This window comes from Eptesicus fuscus, chromosome 10 (assembly GCF_027574615.1).
Source record: "Eptesicus fuscus isolate TK198812 chromosome 10, DD_ASM_mEF_20220401, whole genome shotgun sequence".
Classification (NCBI taxonomy): domain Eukaryota; kingdom Metazoa; phylum Chordata; class Mammalia; order Chiroptera; family Vespertilionidae; genus Eptesicus; species Eptesicus fuscus.
The window spans coordinates 70683006-70693420 of NC_072482.1; the positions used below are offsets into that span (position 1 = coordinate 70683006).

At 35.4% G+C, this 10415-nt stretch overlaps 1 pseudogene; it reads left to right on the forward strand.

The window, feature by feature from the left end:
* The first annotated feature begins 9109 nt into the window (after positions 1-9109).
* LOC114231206 (U2 spliceosomal RNA) lies at positions 9110-9217 on the forward strand (annotated as a pseudogene).
* Positions 9218-10415: the final 1198 nt, after the last annotated feature.

A 10415-nucleotide genomic window follows, 5' to 3' on the forward strand; every position in this document is an offset into this window, starting at 1 on the left:
CTTGTGAATCAAGGGTCATTTAAAAATAAAAAGTAAAAATTAATGCGGTCTTCAGAGAACAATAAGAAAAAGTTGCTGGTGACAAGATAAATCATTTGTATATGGCAAAGAAGGAGAGAAAATGTCTGGATACAATAGATTAAAGAAACAAGGAAACAATTAGTCAATTACTTTTAGTTAAAATATTAAAAATGCATTAAAATTATGTCCTGTTAAAAGAACTATAACCTGCTCAGTAGACATTGTGCCATTTTTCCAACATTGAAACTACATATTGATTAGGATTTCCAGATGTCTGTTAGCAGTGGAAAAATATTTGCAAATACTTTTAAATAAAAACTTACATTTATAATTACTATTGAATAGTTTCTTTAATTTCTTATAGAAATGACTCCTTTTGTAAAAATTTTACAGAATTTAAAGAAAATAATTCGTTTAATTTGCATTGATTCCATGCATCTGTTATTCACATACATAAATATGTACATATTTATAAAGGTATATAATTCTAATCTTTTTTCTTTAAATGAACTGCTCTCTCATCTCCTTCTTTGCCTAGAACAAAAGCAGTCCAAGATTTATGTTTAGATTGCCCAAAGTATTGCCTCTTTCCCATGTAATAATTATAATATATTAATTATTAAAAATAATAATAATTACTTAGAAAAGTATTCTTCTTGACATAGTCAATTACACTATTAATAGAAAATCCCCTCCCAGGTCTCTATTTGCATTTTAATGAGTTTATTAACCATTTCACCAAAGTGGGCCTCTTACAAGAAATGCTAAGGTAGCTCCCCAGATACCCAATTGTATACTGAGAGTTATAGGAAGGTATTTCAAGCATTTTTTAAAGTAGTTTTTATTTTATTTTAATTTACTGTCTCGACTTACAAAATTTCAGAAATAAGTATTGGTATGAAACTTGGAAACTCAAGGAGTGAAATAAATTCCAACACAATTGAGTCATGGTTTCAATCAATGTCTTTAGCTAACTGTGTTTTCAATACACCTATTAGCTTGCTTACTCCTTTTGACTTCATTCTCAGGAATGTGTTCCCACATGGTGACAAAAAGGACTACCAAGAGTTACGGGTTTACACCAACCTTACAGCCAGTAATCCTGACAAAAATAGAACGCGTCTTTCTTACTAGTCATGGTCAAATGCCAACCATAACATACATTGGCTTGGCTTCAGTTATGTAGCATCCTGGAAACAATTACTGAGCACAGGGAAGTAAAATACATTGATTTTCCACAGTTTTGTCATGTGTCTATGACTGGTAGTGGCTAGACTCATCCCCTTTGAAATGAATGGCTTAATGTTTCAGAAAGCGACTGTTAGACTTTTGATCATTCACTATTGGGTTGTTTGCCTTTTTATTATTGTGTTGTGGGAGTTTGTGCTAAATATGGCTGGTGAATATATTTTCCTTATCTGTGGCTTGCCACTTCATTTCCTTAATGTTAACTTTTGATAATCAGAAGTTATTAATTTTGATGAAATGTAATTTGTCAATACTTTTTATTAGTTAACTATTCCAAGGTCACAAACATATTCTACTGTAGTAGCTTTAGAGTTTTTGCTTGTTTAAAATGTCATCTGTTTCAAATTAAAACTTGTTGATAATGTAAAGTAGAATGCCAAAGTTTTTGTTTAATCCCCTTTATGCACTCATCCTGTCTCCCCACACCATTTGTTTAAAACACTTTCTTTTCCCTTCTCTGCTTTTGTCAAAATCAATTGACAGTGTACATATCAGTCCATATTCTGTCTTGCATCTCCATACTTATACCAGTTTTTCACTGTCTGGATTACTATACTTCTATATTAAGCCTCAATATCAAATAGAGTAAGTTCTCCAATTTTCTTTAAGATTTTCTTGCTTTTAGATCTTCTAGATCCACATAATTTTAGATTCAGCTTGTTGATTTCAACAAACATGTTCATTAGCACTTTGATGGAGATAACATCGAATCCATAGATTAATTATTAAAATGGACATTTTAACAATATTGAATTTCCAGGCAATATACTTGTTTTATCTCACCATTTAATTGTTTAATTTCTCTCAGAAATGTATAGTATAGTGGTTTTCAATGTAGAGGCCTTGAACTTTTTTTTTTTTCCCGCTACAACAGATTTTATTGGGAAATTGAAGCACTCGTTTTCTCTTATTCCATTAAAACTTCTACAACAAACACATGTAAACAAGATTAGGACATGGAAAGCACTGAGGAGTCAGTCTTTCCAGGCTCTGGTGCTTCCTGGGATCTAGCTTTCAGAGGCAGGAAAGATCTTGGAGAACAAATCTTATCCGGGAAGAAAACAGGAAGGCATAGTAGGATTTTCTTTTTCCGAGGGCATGTCAGTTGCCAAAGTGCTCTTTTGTTTCTGTAGTGACTTGGAATTATGCACACAGGGGGAGGGGAAATGGCAGCAGCATAGGGTAGGATAAAGAGCATTGGCCCAAATTATCCAATTTTAAAATTCCAGCTTTCAATTTACCAGCGATACCCTGGTTGTCTTTGGGTAAGACACTTAGCCTCTCTGATCCTCGTCTCTCAGTTGGAGAATAAGGTGCTAGATTGGAAAGTCTTTAAAGATCCTGCTCATATTCTGTCATCTGTATCTATGTTTTGTGCTGTGCTGTGGGAGACCACCAGGCCCTATAGTAAATATAGCAATGAACCCAGGCTGGCCCAGGCTAAATCTGGTTTGCCTTCTATTATTATGTTTTAAATTAACCAAAAAATCCATATTTTATTCAGACTTCCTTAATTTTTACATGTTCTTTTTTATTTTTTAAAACTTTTGTTGTTGTTGTTTTATTGAGGTCTAAGTGACAATTTTGTAATATGTATCCAGTCATTTTTTTCAGTAAAGTAACTTTTAGCTTTGTTAAACTTACACTACTGATTTTCTGTTCTGTCACTGATTTCTCTTACATTCATTGTTGGTGCTTATGTGAGTTCAACTTGCTGTTTTTTCTTAATGTGAAACTTGAGAGCTTATCATAAACATTTCATTTTTTTAATACAAGGCTTTAAAATTATAAATTTTCCTTTAAACACTTCTTTAGTTGTATAATTCCAGTTTATATATTTTGTTTTCATTGCCATTCAGTTTGAAATATGCTTTAGTGACCCTTGTGATTTTTTTCTTGGACATATGGGTTATTTAAAATTTAGTTGTTACTCAATTTTTAAAAGGCAGATTTTTATGATGTGTGAATTATATCTTTATAGATCTGTTATAAAAATTACTTGTTACATTTCCAAACATTTTGGGTTTTTCTATTTATTTTTATCAATCAAATTTAATTCTATTGTCAAAAAGCATTTTTTAACATTCAGTAAAATTCAAAAGATCTGTGAATGTCTTAGCTTTAATCTTTCCATGAACAGCCAGAGGCCTGGTTGAGGAGAGTTTTATTAACCCACTAGGAGCACATAGGTCTTTATGAGCCTTCAAATATTTAAACCATAGCTGATGGTCATGCCTCGAAAAATAGGTCCAATTAATATGAAATTAAATTGTTAACTTCTCTTTGAAGCTACAAATTATTCAAACATAATTTTTGTTTGTTTGTGGATGTGGAGAAGAAGACAGGAATAAGGAGTATAGAGTGAAGTGAAACCCAAAATACGAAAAATGAAACCCAAAATATTGTCGGGTCTGAGCTCTTTGTCTTGTAAAACTGAAGAATGAATTCTCGGACAAAAATGGTGGGAAGAAAACTAATTTTTTCTTGGGGGGAAACAAAGCTTGGAGGGTATATACGGACTTCTTGCTGCAAAACAGGGACCCAAATGGGTTATCCTTCTCAGCTTTTTGTCTAGGGAATATTCAATATACTCTGCTAGCTTCTGATTGGTCTCTTCAAGGAATTCTGGCAATATCCAATTATATCAAACTTCAAGTTCCCACCTGTGGGAGTACCTGATTGAGGACTGCCACTTCACGTCCAGGTGACATCATTGTTCCCCCCAGGTCAGGTTGAGAAGGCTAAAAGGGGCTAATTCCAATGTAACCCTGATATTTGGGCCTAGTGATCTGAATCCAAGCCAGCAAGCTCAGTGTACACTCCTGATAACCTATAATTAAGGGTTATTAATGCTGACACCAGGCCAGACCATCAGATATGGCCTGGAGATTCCCAACACCTGGGGGCCTTCTTGCAAGGCCCGCGAAAAGGACCGGAAGCATAATCCATGTTTGTGGGACAAAGACCACAGGGAGGGAGATATAAAGGAAAACCCCATGCGTGTTCCTTCACTCAGATTTGGAAGGCTGTTCCCTGAGTCCACCAGTGTATTAAACAGTGTCCCTCCTTTTTCTTAGAAGCATCTGGTTTTCTTTGATCTTCTGCAACAAGGTCAAGGTTCAAGTTTTCCCCGCCCAGCCAGGTGCCCATCTAGCTAGTTCTAGGTCCTTTGTTTGCCTCCATGTCTGACTTCCCTTCCCTCTACTTCCATGTGGTCCCTGTCCCTGACTGCCTACCTAACCCTATTTTTCTATCTCAGAAGGACAAGACATGTTTTGGAGTTTAATAAAACTAAATTTCAATGACATACTTGACATCACCTTTGATTTGTATATGCTCCTGGATGTGAGTGCATAAAATAATGGAATGTGAATTGACTAATACAAAGATACCAACTGGCAGTGTGAAATATTTTTCTTTAAATGCTATTTAATGGCAGAGGACATAGCAACCTTTCTGTTTAGAGGCAGCTATGAGAAGTAGGAGACACTACAGTGAGTGGAAACTTCCTAAATTTTCAAAGTCCTCAAGGAGATACACAGCTGCAGATAATGCCCTCATAGAATAAGTTTCTACCAGGTGTGTGAAACACTATTTGCCAACATCAGGATTTTTCATACTCTTCTGGCCCTTTTTTTATTATTATTATGCTGGTCTTTTTCTGAAGTGATGGCTACATTCCTGCCTGCTAATGAAGTGAAATACCTGATTCAAAACAACCCGGCACTTTCCTGAGTGTTCTTTGCTCAAGTGGGAGAATGCGAGGTCACCTTCCCACCAGTTCCCTGGTTTCCTGTTCCATGGCAGAACCAGGTCTCAAACCTTGCAGTGTCTAGTCCTCAACAACATATGACCTGTGGAAATCTGTCTGAAATTAGTCAGACAAAAGACAGAGTTAGCCAGGGCAGTTTGCCAGCGTCCACTTTAGTGATCAATTCAGAATGCTACGCTTTCAGTTTTCTGGGACAATCAGTCGAGTTCCATTGAGCTTAATGGAAGTCAAAGATACTTTTCCATATGACAAGCTTTGTGATTATCAGTGCGAGCTCTACACAGGGCATGAGCTCATGTTCTGTCACAACTTGCTCAATGACTCTGCAGGAGGTGTGACTTTTGGGCATCAAAGGAACTCTAACTTAGAATCATTAGAAAAACCATTGTCCCTCATTAGCTTTCCAAAGGACTCATTTCCTATTTCTATTTCTTCTCATTTTTACTTTTCCACAAGTCTCTCCATCTACATAATAGTAAGTTTAGCATTAACAGTACAGATGCTGTGTAATTCTGGACCAGAACCTTTCCTCTGTGTCAAGCCAAGACAGTATGTTTGGATCTAATCCATTTCTATGACCTAATTTGTTCTTGGTCCTAAAGAAAAGGAAAAAAAAAAATCAGCCCTTGTCATTAGCCTAATAGAGTTGTTTCCATTTTCTTCAACTGAAGAACTATTTAACCACTGAACTTGTAACACACTAAATAGAACCAGAGTGGTAGCTCAAAAGAATTAAAGCTGTTTCCTTGCTTTAAGGCTCATTAAGAGAAGAGTTTCCAGAAATGAATGCCCAGTTTACTTCTAGTTTAAACTTCTCTTATACTCTGTGTTTGAATGAATAGCAATTCCTAAGTATTTTTTAGAGCATTGATAAAATATCTATGCATGATAGCATTTTATACACATATATTAAATTGAGGTGGTGCTTTGAAGTACTTTGTGAAAGTGTAGGATATGGAAGATGGAAAAAAATGTACAACTGTAAACGAGGGAGTAAATGTGAATAATAGTTTAATTATAGTTTTTTTCATATATTTATATTTGTTGAGTTCCTCTTGCTTGCCACACATCATGCAAGGTAGTGGAGGATACATCACAGAATGCGAAGTGCTATGTTTAGGTCCGAGTTCGTTGTATGGCAAAATCGAAAAATGAGTTCACAGGCAAAGACAGTAAGCAGAAGCTTGTTGAGAGATAGAGGAGTCCCTGCAGCAGGCAGGGAGCAGCAGGGAGGGAGCCCAAGTGGGTTGCCGGTGAAGCTTCTTTGTCTCATGTTCTAAAGTCCCATACCCTTGAAACCTTATAGGGTCCAGTTCTGGGTCCTTTTGTTTTTCTCTGAGGTTTTTCTCGGAACAGGGCACAGTCAGTAGGCTGCATCCTGTTATTCTTGGACTTCCCAGTTCTACTTCCCTCCCAGGGCCCCATCCCTGACTGCCTAGACCCCTTCTATCTCCTCATCACTGAATAAAACAGGTGAAAATCTTGACCTTCATGTAATTAAAATTTTAATTCAGGGTACAGAACATAATAACCCAATAAGGAAATTACATATGCTATCATACACTAGGGAGGGAATTTGGAGGGGAGAGGTGTGTAGCAGCATTGCATGGAGTGTGATTACGCATGGGATAGTTGGGGAGATGTTACTAAGAAGATATGTGAGCTAAGAATTTACAGCAGTCAGAAAATGAACTATATTCACAGGCAATGAACAAGAAATACCTCCCTTTATTAGTAGGCAAAATAGATGACCACTTACATAATGTGAATGTTGCATTTTCAATATAAATAATCACCTAATTCAGTGAATGGTAAGCCCCTACCAGTCAGTTCTGTACTGTAAATGGTTGGTAAAAAGAAGCTTAAGACCCTGTCACTGCTCAAAAGGAAATAAAAGCTTCTATCAGTATTTTGAAAACACCACATTAGATGATAAGGAAGAATGACTATATAACACATTCTTCATTTCTTAGGATAGAATAATTGATATAAGTCACTGCTGCTCCCCACCCCACCTTTTTGCCTGATGTCCTCTAAAATGGAACTACTAATTGTCTCTACTAATAGAAGTAGCAGTGGTAGTAATATTCAAACTCTCTCCCCTCTGGCAATTTCCTTTTACCTGGAAACATGTTTTGGTATTTATAATGTTAAGGACTTAATCTCTCTATTGATTTTTTTATTGCCTTATAACCTACTCCCAATTTCTTTATTCTATCAAATCTCAGGTTCTTGGTAGGGCATCTCTGTCTCCATTTCTGTACTTCCTATGCCCCTGTAATCTGGTTTTTGCTCCTTCATTTAATTCCACTAAAGGTTACCCTGATGATCTCATATAGGATTTCTAATAGCCAGTTTCAAAAAGCATAGCTTAGTCCTTAGTCTTGACCTCATTGATTATTTTGGTTCTTTTTTTCTGTTATATCTCAGGAAATTCTCTCACATCCCACTCTTATTAATGTCTTCTGATTTTGAAGATCATTGTCACACTTCATAATGCTTCTTCCTATACCACTCTCTTAGCCTGAGCAATCTTCACAATGGCCAGAACTTCACTTATAAATATGATAGAAATGCCCAAACTTTATTTCTTATTCAGACCTGTGTCAGTAGTTTTTGCCTCCACAGGTTCAAAGGTAGTAAAAACTCAAATTCAAACTGTCACTCTCCAGAACATATTTGCACTTCTACCTGTTTTTTGTTTTTGTTTGTGTGTGGTTTTTTTTTAATTGAAACTATTGTCAACCTATTTGCTAAATACAAAGACATGGAAACTGTATTTCAGTTATCATTACCCATTTTCAATTGGCCACACAATTCTCTTGTCAGATCTTGTTAGATTTCACATTTTTCCCTTTCTCTTAGATATTATTACTGCTTTTTAAGTTTATGTTTCTATGAAGCCTGCCTTAATAGTTCAAAGGTTTTCACATTAACCTCCTCTTCTTCAATTTTCTGTTCAATTTTACTTATTAAAGTTATATTAATCTTTATAAAATATGAGTATGATCATTCCACTTTGCTTAAAGTCTCTCAATGACTTCTCAAGATACAATGGAGATCATTTTAAGATACTTAGAAACCTCTCTATCATTTGATTCTAGTCTCCTTTCATCTTCTCCATTTGCATTCTATACTCCTAACTCTGTGTCCTGCTGTGTACTATTTCACACATCCACACATTTTGGTCTATTGTAAATCTCACTTCCTAAATGTTCCTCTATTCCCATCTTTTTCTGACATTATATGTGAAGATGTTACTAACATTTATGCTCAAAGACATAGTAGATTTTCCTTTTTTATTGTTGCACATGGACTTCTTTTAAAATTTCTCTTATAACCCTCATCACATTTTTTCATTATTTTTAGTTATCTTTTTCTTCTCTGCTGGAGAGCAATCCTGGAACATATTTTTCCATTTTTGTATCATAAATACCTATCACTATCTGGAACGTGGGTTGAGGGGGTAATGCTCAAGCATATTTGTTGCATAAATAGAATTTGGCCATAAGGAATAAACATAATTTTGGTATACAATTATAAATGACTGCCTATTGTTTGGAATGTTTCAACAAATACACCAGAAAATAAGATAGAGATTAATCAAATAGGAATCATCTTGTTATATGTTAGAATTATGATAAGCTATCCATGAAGGGATATCACAGGAAAAAATTATACATACCAAACTAACAGAACAGTTTAAAGGAGAATAGGTGAAAGAGGACATGGGTGATAAACAAATTGCAAGTAAAATAGGTAAGAAAAAAATGACTTTATTAGAGCATGAGAATCAGAAATGATAAGAATCAGAAATTATAGAAACCACAATTATTTTTAGGACTCATGACCTCAATGAAAAATAGCTACTTTGGGTTTGATGGGGAGTATCATATATTGTCTTATAAGGATAAAAGAAAAATTGAGAAGAAAACCTTTCTTTAAAAAGCAGTTTATTACTTCAGTGTCAATGCCATGCCTATATTTGAACCAAAATAATGCAGAAATGTAAGCGATAAGAGAGAAAAAAGCTAAACATGATCTAGTGTTTAAAAGTTTAGTAAATCCATCGCTTCTTGGCCTTTTGGCTAAGATCAAGTGTAGTATCTGTTCTTATCAGTTTAAAAGTTTAGTAAATCCAGCCTTAGCCGGTTTTGCTCAATGGATAGAGCCCATGGACTGAAAGGTTCCGATTCGATTCTGGTCAAGGGCATATACCTCTGTTGCAGGCTCGATCTCTGGCCCTCACTGGGACTTCCGTGGGAGGCAACCAATCCACATGTCTCTCTCACATTGATATTTCTTGGTGTCTATTCCCCTCCATTCCACTCTCAAAAAAAAATAAATCAATGCAAAAATATCCTTGTGTGAGGATTAACAACAACAAAAAGTTTAGCAAATCCAAATAAAAACAGGTGGGAAGAAAATATAGAAGGTCCCATCAACCATGAATAAGTTTAGGTAGATTTTACTGCAGTTTTAACATTTACCACTGGCTGAAGCTAGATCGTCTGGTGACAGGGGCAGATTTCAAACCCAGCAATTTAGGACCAGATTTCAGGTCAATATTATTAAGTCCTTGAACTAAGTTGAGGAAAACCTTTCCTATGTACACTTTAAGTTTTGTGTTAAATTAACAGAGACAAGTCTCCCAATGCCAAGAGAACTTTGAAAGAAGGAAACACACATGCTCCAACCCCTCAGGGCTCTTGGAAGGGTGATTTCAGAGAAAGAGAGGAGAAGCAGAGCATTCATGAAAAAACACTGATTGAATGCAGATGTGCCTCCATTTTACATGTCTGTCTCCTGCCCTAGTCTACTGGTTCTCTGAGATCCAATTCCAGCATTCATTCTTTGGGCGCTTTCCCCAAAATCCTTCTAACCATGTCATACTTTTTCTATTTTTTCCTTTCCTTTCAAGTGATGGTGTTTCAAAAGCATTCCTTTCATCTTTGCTTAAACTTTCCCCTACTGTAGCTAATGTTTCCCTTTCCTCCTTTTAATGTCAGGCCTCTACTTGTCTATTTTGTTGATTCCATGTAAAACTGAAATAGTATCTAAATATAAATATGTAAACATATATATATATGTATGTGTATATATGTGTATAGATATATACACACATACACATAAGCATTGCTGCTAAATACATATAGAGTTTCTAAACATCCATAAATAAATTACATCCAGACTAAACTATGCATTCCACTTCCAGAACATTCATAGCAAACAACACAATACACAGATTTCATGCTTATTTTCTGGAACTTTTATTTTTAGCTTTTATGTGACATGTTCAGTATGAATGGTAGTTTTATATTCATCTGTTATCCCTGACAAAATTTCATCTGTCTGCTTTAGTGCTCCATTCCTT